Raw genomic sequence first — 9,084 nt, 5'->3', positions numbered from 1 at the left:
CTAATCTCCTGTAATATCCTCACACGCAGCGTCCATTGGAGCAGGGACCTCTGATCTTGAGCCCAATTCTCATACACTCTCCACCTCCAAGCGGAGAAATACTCCTCAATAGGATTGAGGAAAGGAGAGTAAGGTGATAGGAACACCATGACCATCCTTGGATGAGTAGTCAACCAGGCCCTGATGAGCGGTCCAAGAATATGAGGAGCTTCTGTGTATTGTATGGGCCAAGATTGGGGATGTGAGTGGCCACACCATTCTCAGATATGGCAGCACACATAGTTATATTGCCCCCTCGCTGGCCTGGGACATCCACCGTGGCCCAGTGGCCAATAATATTACGGCCACGTCTTCTGCCCTTGGCCAGGTTGAAGCCAGCTTCATCCACAAACACGAGGATGTGATGGGTCTCGTTTCCTTCCAATGCCATTATTCTCTACAACAGCGTAAAAAAAGAAAACATCAAATGAGTCATACAGAGGAGTCATACACTACAGTTACAGACAATTACATAGGAATGTTCTATGTTCTCCACAAGTTCAATATACTACTGGCCACTACTCCAGTGGTTCCAAACCTGGGGTACATGTACCCCTACTACAAGGGGTATTTTACAGAAAGGGGAGGGGGAAAATCATCAATGACTAGACTTACTGATATGTTACAGTAAAACCCACAGTATTAGATAGGTTTACATGGCAGGCACTAATTGCAGCTCTTTGACCCCTTTTCTTATTGTATGTTATATTCTTCAAAATAAGGATTACAATGATAATTGCATCATACAGTAAGCTGGAGTTTTTAGGCGAAATGTTGAAGTCAGATAAATCAAATACTTTCATACCTGGATTACCTGGATACACAAATCAGGTAAAGTGGGTACTGAAGCCAAAAAAGTTAGGGGACCAATGCTTAATTGTAAAAAGGTTATAAGGATGGACAACCAGTAACTGACTTACATGTACATACTGGTACCGCAGCTCTTTCACTCTATCAGAGTTCCTCTCAAACGGTACCCTGTAAATTTGCTTCATTGTCATCTGATTCTTCTTCAATATCCGGTCTATTGTGGAGATGCTTATAGAGTTGACATTTTGGAATATGGCTCAATGTGATGGCATTATTTGCCATCACCATGTTACAGATCTCTTGTTCTTGTTGTTCATTGAGAAGTTTTCCTCTGCCACCCATGCAAGGTTGTCGTCCAATCCTAGACATAGAATTCAAAGGACAACACTCCATTCGTAATGTATACCTTATGTAGTCCTTACAGAATGAGTTACCTATGTAATTGTATTATTGTTTTACTTACAGTAACTTTACCACAATTCTAATGCATTACTGGACAGTGACTGGAATACTACTGTAAACTGTATCATCAATACTGTAGAAAATAAATTATTCCAGGTCATCTGAGATGTGTGACACTCCTCCTTCGTTAGTCAAGTTCTAGTTTCACCTGACTGTCAGTTGCTGTAATAAATTTACCAAATGTTCCAAGGGATTCCTATATGGTATTCATGGTATTACAGTTTTTCTCAGTCGCTTTGGTGCATTTCTCAGTAAGTGCATTTCTCGAAACAGGTAGTACAAACAGCACAACACAGTGTATTACCTGCAAAAGCCCATAACTTGTCAAAATCCTTAGTCTATCTCTCAAAAGCAAATCTTTATTTCATTGAACTTGTCAGTGCCATCCGAACGACAAGTCCGTGTGTCTCGTTTATGAACAAGCAAGTCAAAATGTGTAGCCATCTTGTCAATATAACAGTGTACTCTAAGTATTTTCTGATGTACACTTTGGCTAAGATTTTGATGACAATGATTGAAAATGCACAAGGCTGCACTTTTTTTGTATGACATGAATCACTTTCACCAGTACAAAGTTTTACATTGCAGGAGAGAGGACAGGAATCACAGCTATGCTTTTACTGTTCGTAATGTAATTTGTTGACACAGCATGTCATTGTAATACAGAAAAGAAAGAGACAGGACTATTGCATGGGATACACCCCTTTGGCTGACATTCCAGTCTGTTATATCACAGATTCTCTTCCAAATCACAACAGATATCTTCATCAATTCAGGACACATTTACAAATAAATTCTAATAGACATGTATAGAATGTCTATCTCTATATACATTCATATATATATGGAAGCCCTAAGTTACGGAAGCCCTAATCTAACAATCAAACATTTTTTACTCCGTTTTCTTGTGATAATTTTCATAATTTTCTCGTGATTTCGAGATAACCATAATGGTAATTATAGTGTGGTTTGTAGTATCATTGGTTAGCACACTTGGTAGAGCACAGGTCTTAAAGTTGTGTGTTCAATCCTCACTGAAGACTAAATTGTTCTTTTTTATATTTTTCATAATCCTCTTCAACAAAGTTCTTATGAAAAGACTGTATCACATGCTCACATTACTGTAAAGCACGTGCTGGACTCGTTCCGGCGTTTGGTCCACATCCATCAACCTATGGACTTTTCATTTCCCCATCATTCCCAGGCAGAGGAAATTCCTTCTCATTCAGGGGAATCCATGTAACGTTACACATTTCCTGACGGCTTTCGGAACCTTTGAAATAGCCGTTGGGAAATGTGTTATTCCCCTCAATCTCTTTATAACAATTTTGCTGAAGAGAAATAACACAAAAAATAAGAAAAAGAAAGTCAACAAGACTAACTAACTAACACTACCAGACACTGACACTGGTAATTGCTTTGAAATTATCCTAAAGAAACGCACCTGCCAGCCCCTGTATTGAGCTATGGTTTGTTATCTCTTGATCACGAGAAAATTTATTATTCTGTTCTCAGGAGAAAACAACATTCATTATATATATATATATATATATATATATATATATATATATATATATATATATTACTGCTCACTGTGTATTTATGTTATTGTGGGTGAATGGTCTGAGTGTTGCTATTGTGATGTTGTTGTTGTCTATTCTTACTTTGTTTATGGTCCATAAGAAACAACATTTCATTTAGCTATATACTTTTAGGCAAAGGATATGAATAAAGTATTTTAACTTTGATTTTGACAACATGTTCAACCATTTTGCATGTAGTGACTTATGCAATGAACTTATGCCTAGATGTTTTGGGGGGTAAGATTATTCAACAGAGACTGGTATAATTCATTGTGATCAGCATGACATAAGCAACTGATAATGTAGGAAACAGCAGACAATTGTACATAATCATTTGCATCAGTGTTGCAAAGCATTTGCAATTTGTTCAAAACAATGAGAAAGTGCTTTTATGATGTGCACAAGTGACGAGATGATGGGGAGGTTGAACAATTAATTTTGAGAATTTCAATTCTGATCTGAGAAATGTACCAAAGCAACTGAGAAAAACTGTATGTTCTTGACTAATTTTGACAGTTGAACAGACTATTGTGCATGTGATGACTTATACAATGAAATGACGCTGACACGTTTTGGAGTGAACAACCATTAGACTGCAGAATCAACAATCAGTTTAGATCAAAAAGATCTATTCACTTGAAAATTGTGCTAAAAGTAGGCTACCTTCACTTAATCATTTACAAAGATGTACTGAGACATTGAGACATGTACTTAGACATTTGCAATTTAATGAAATGAATGAGAAATTCAATTCTGTTGTGAACAAGTGCCAAGTGGTTTGGAGGTTTGTCCATGATGTTTTGAGAATGTAATTTCTGTTTCAAGAAATGAGCCAAACCAATGGAGAAAAACTGTAAGTTATACAGTGCAAGATGCTGGAAAAGATTCACAGTTACATTTTTACTGTTCGTACTATAATTTGTTGACAGACCATGTCATTGTGATGCAAAAAAGAAAAAGAAAGGACTGACTGGATAGCGCGATGGTAGAAATTACAAAATTAAAAATGTAGGCATGTGAAACACTCCTTAGGCTGATGTTCCTGTCTGTCAGGTCACAGATTCTGATCCACATTACAGTGGATATCTTCATCATCATTACAGTAAGGAGATATTTACAAAAAGCCTAGTAGACATGTATAGAACATATGATTGACAGACAGAAATAGATGATCTCTCTCTCTGTCTGTGCATATATGCAATATATATATATATATATATATATATATATATATATATATATATATATATTGCATTATTGACAGCTCACTGTGTATTGTTACTGTTCACTGTTTATGGTATTGTGTGTATTGGGTGAGTGGTCTGAGGGCTGTGTTGCTACTGTAGTATGTTGTGATTTGTTGTTGTCTATTCCTATTTTGTTGATGCACCATGGTCTGTACAAAACAACATTTTGTTCAGCTATATACTTGAATGTGGAGAATGACAATAAAGTTTGACTTTATTTAACTTTGGTTTTGACAACGTGTTCAGCCATTTTGCATGTAGTGACTTATGCAATGAACTTGTGCCTAGATGTTTTAAAGGGTAAGACTATTCAACAGAGACTGGTATAATACATTGTGATCAGCATGACAAAATCAAGTGATAATGTAGGAAACAGCAGACAATTGTACATGATCATTTGCTTCAATGTATCAAAGCATTTGCAATATGTTCAAAACGATGAGAAATTGCTTTTATGATGTGCACAAGTGACGAGATGATGTGGAGGTTGAACAAGTAGTTGTAGTCTGAGAAATGCACCAAGGCGACTAAGAAAAACTGTAAATAGCTAATACCAAACAAACCACAGTTGTTTTTTAACCTTTTTATATCATTACATTCACCACAACCTTTCGCTCTCCTCTTGGTTTAGATACAATATTCCAATATTGGTCCATGCACACTGCTTCCGGTCATATTCACTCTTTCGGCCTCTCAATGGCGGTGAAAAAAAATGCTAAGTATCCTTGAGAGACAATAGCAACGTCTGTTTTCAGTGTGATACTTATCCTTACTTTGAATGGAATAATAGAGAGGGATATTGAATTCTAAAGAAAGCCATGCATCGAGCTTCTTCCAAGGACTGCTCTTCTATTATTTAACGAAGGGTTAGATGCTATCTGAAAGACTCGAAGCACATACTTTCTCTTCAAGGAGAGGTTCATCTCTCCGTTTTAAAATCTATAATCTTATAACACCACACCACAAACAGCTCAAGCTTCATTGGGTTACAACCATATGGAAAGTATTAAGACTCTAAGGGTCTTTGAAGGGTTGAGGCTCTGCTTATATCATTAGAGGGAATCTGCAAGGTTGGATAGCTCAGCTTCAAAGAAGAATGTCTCACTTGTCTAGCAAGTAATTAATAATTCACCAGGCAAACAAACAAACATTGATCTTAGAGAGTATACCTTTAAAGCAAAAATCATCAGCACAGAGTGTGAGCATTTGCATTGAAACAAACTTACACAGTTAGCAAATAAGGAGTGTTAAAATAGCACCTGCACCTTAATCAGAAAAAGAGGCATGGTAATAATGAATAACTTTTTTCTCTCATACTTTTGCTAGTGCAGTGGTTTTAATACATTCCACAGACACACACTGCACACTTCTTCTTGCCCTTTAGACAGACACTGCAAAGGTGCTTTCCAATACAAATCAATTAAATGGCTCTCGTGAGAGAGCTGCGACATTTGCAGTTAGTGACTCTGCCAGGCAGAGAGAGGCAATGCTCCCTGTCAGCTCTGCCAAGTTTCTATTTCTGTTTAAAGGAAGTCTCTCCAAACCCTGTCTAAAAGCTATGTAAAGAGAATGGTGCAGGTGTAGACTGGATCTGAAATTGCATAATATATCAAATTTTTAAATTTTAAATTAATACAGTTAAAACTTTAATAGAGCAAAGGTTGACATTTCACGCCAATTGCTCAGGCGTCTTTTTATAAGGAGGCTGCCATATCACGAGCTAGAGCTAGCTAGATTTGGAAACATGAACTGGAGCAAAAGAAGGATGAATGCCAAAGAAGTTCTGGCAAGGCTCAAGGCCATGAGTGAGGGAGAATCGGATGGGGGAGAGATAACGTGAGTGTGTAAGTCATTATGTGTGTGTGTATGTGTGTGCGCGTGTGTGTGCGCACTTCCTTACCTATCCAACAGTGGGCCGTGTGTGTGTGTTACGGCTAGACTAGTGAACCCAAGTGCAAGACAGAGAGGCGAGGACACTGGAGATAAAATATGAATATTTATTGCAGGGTTGAAGGGATGGGATATTGAGCCGGGAAAGAGCAGGGCAGAGTGGAAGACTCTGCGTGGAGAACGGGGTTGGTGGCTGGATGTGTAGAGCAGGGGAAAAACCGTAGCTGAGCAGAGCAGAGATTCCATGGAAGCTGAGACGAGCAGGCCAGGAATTTGTTGAACCAGGCGGGAGTCCATGGTTGAGGAGCAGGGCTGACATGATGAAGGGCCGGAGACAGGAGTTGAAGCATAGCAGACAGGATGAGTGTTCCATTTCTATATTCCCAGTAGCTAAAACAAGTTATTATCCAAATTTTCTTTCACTCAATGATCTCCTTCTACAATAATTAAAGCATTTAAATGTGTTAATTATTTTAGTGATTGTTGTAGCCTATAGTTTATTGATGAATATTTGACGTTTTCGATCTGTAATGAAATAAAGCAAAATTAGTAAATAAAGCCCATAACCTTAATTTTAAATAGTTATTTTGTTGATGAAAATGAACAACTTTATTGCTTCAAGAAATTACATCTTTGCGGTTGCTGATGCAACAGGAGGTAAAAATTACGCCCCTGGTGGTTCTAGGTGGTATTGGAATATTGCCGGTTGTTGGCGGATCATGGGTGGAAAAATATGTAAAAAAGACGAGTTCTGTGTCTTTTAGGCGACTTTATAAAACGTACTGCAGATGGAGAAAGTGGAGTAGATGGAGACAGAGAGAGGTGGGGCAAGCCGGTGTGTTTACCTGAGGGGTAGGCCTCTTGTGTGTCTGACTGTGGGGAGAAGGTGCAAAGCATATTTAAAATGATAATTTATAATAATAATTTTCCTGGTGATTAAAACCTACTTTCACATGGAGGTATTATGTGAAAAATGTAGATTTTTTTTTTTTGCTGTGCTTTACAATCACGGTGTCTGCTCAACCATCGACCATCTGTCAGCCATCGCCAATGGACGATGGCATCATATATCGGCCCAACCCTAACTCAAACTGCAAATAGCTATTTACTTTAACCAAACCATGTTACCTACTCAACTCCGGGATTAACCATTAATTTATTAGATTTGTCTATATTTCAATGACTAATATACCAGCAAATCTAGAAATAGTAAAACAAGTATGTAGTAAATCACAAACCTCTAACAGACAATTTTAAGGAATAAAATATACAAACACATTTCCAATCAAATATGGTAAGAATTGGACATTTAGCTGTATTAATCTTATGATGCCAAACAATTAAAATGTTCAATGAGAGGTGCAATGATTCTAAAAGAAGTTAAAGTAACTCCAAATCAATGTTACAACAAGAATGTGATCCACAACATTTCTTCCTATCTACTTCCTAGTGTCAACAAATCATAGCCTATTTTTTCTTAGATATACGTGAAAATAATTAAGGCTGCCCCTAAAAAGTTGGCTAAACCGTTAGCCGACCAAGTTTCCATTGATCAGTTCGTCAGAAAAAAAAAAGAAGGAAAAATAGCCCGGAAAATTGCTGACTACAGAAACCACCTATGGTTTAACCTGAGATGGCGACAACCTACTTATACCCAACAGTCTACATCTAAGCTCAACAGTGAAAACAATAATATAATATAACCTGACATGATGAGCAGCAGGGTGAGCTGAAGCGTGTACGCAGATAAGCCAGTCATTCTCATGTGATGTGCTTACAAGCTGCTTGCTGAGAGAGCAGCAAGGGTAGGCAGGCTACAGTAGCTTAAATATGGCACCATGTATGGCTTTTGCTAATGAATGAAACAAGAGGGACATCAGCTGAGCTGTAGGCTGATGTGGGCTGACTTTTGACATTTGCTGCTATCAGCTGATGTGCTGGGATTGTGAGCTGAGCTTGACTTTGTTGCCTGCATGCTCGATTATTAATGTCTCTCTACTGTGTTCCCAATAAATCACTCTTAAGTAGGATGAAAAACATGAACAAGTTGACTATCTGAAACACACACACACACGCAACAAAATCCTCCAATGATTGCCTACTTTCCGTCTCAGTTTCTTTCTGTCTCCTATACACATCCCCTATGAGTGGTGAACAACCACAATCACAATCAGTGCTAATGCTCACATATGTTAGATGCAATTGTGGAGGAAGATAATGCTAGCAACCAACCCAACAGTGTTCTTTCTTAGATACCACAACCTTTTGTTATGCTGGCTGTAGGGTATATAATGTATACCGATATATATTTCAAAAGAGATATGAAATTAGACAATACTGTTTATACTGATAGTTTGATGTTGAGTTAATTAATATGTTTCTGTAAAGTCCTGCCAGCGTTTGCTCCTCTATCTCTCCCTCACCGCGCAGCCCCACCCCTGCCTCTGTGTCTGCACGCAGTCGTCTACTCACAAACTCTCAACAACATGGAGGTAGACACAGTGCTGGTCGACACTGTTAAAGACCTGGCTTGTAAAAAGAAAAGCATTCATTCAGTGTTTCCCACACATACACTTCGGCGGACCATCCAGGTTAGGTGACACACTGTCGCATTTATCAGAGAAACAGTGATTACGTTACAAGTCGCGACACTGTGGATACTTTACAAGAGCGGACCAGGTAAAGTGACAGTGAACACACCAGTCAGATATTCGTTAGCGACCACATTGGTTTTGTTTTGAAAGGCTACGTTGCAAACACGCCTCCTCAACATGCAGCACAGCTGCATAGACTGTATATAAAAAGCTCAGCTGCTGCTGTGAAGGGAATCACAATCGTTTTTTTTTCGGTGACTTTATCCAGCCTAGGCTACTACTGAGGGGAAAGTCCCCGAAGCGGACACACAGTCAGAGAGAGACGGTAAAGCCCCTTTTCCAGTGCTCGACTCGCCTCGACTCTACTTGGCTTCTTTTGGTTTTCCATTGTGTAAAAGTTGTACTTGTACCTGCTACCAGGTACTTTTGTGTGTGTGTGTGTGTGTGTGTGTGTGTGTG

At 38.5% G+C, this 9,084-nt stretch overlaps 1 long non-coding RNA gene across 1 annotated transcript; it reads right to left on the bottom strand.

Annotated features, from left to right (window-relative positions):
- Window positions 1–6,124: 6,124 nt before the first annotated feature.
- Window positions 6,125–7,806, bottom strand: LOC123961026. The gene is made up of 3 exons (XR_006822645.1): window positions 7,736–7,806; window positions 6,877–6,904; window positions 6,125–6,343 (listed from the first exon to the last, which is right to left on the bottom strand). It is a non-coding gene; the product is annotated as an uncharacterized LOC123961026 (long non-coding RNA).
- Between the last annotated feature and the right edge of the window lie 1,278 nt (window positions 7,807–9,084).

This window comes from Micropterus dolomieu, linkage group LG21 (genome assembly GCF_021292245.1).
Source record: "Micropterus dolomieu isolate WLL.071019.BEF.003 ecotype Adirondacks linkage group LG21, ASM2129224v1, whole genome shotgun sequence".
NCBI classification, from domain to species: domain Eukaryota; kingdom Metazoa; phylum Chordata; class Actinopteri; order Centrarchiformes; family Centrarchidae; genus Micropterus; species Micropterus dolomieu.
This window is presented reverse-complemented; position numbering and strand designations above follow the sequence as displayed.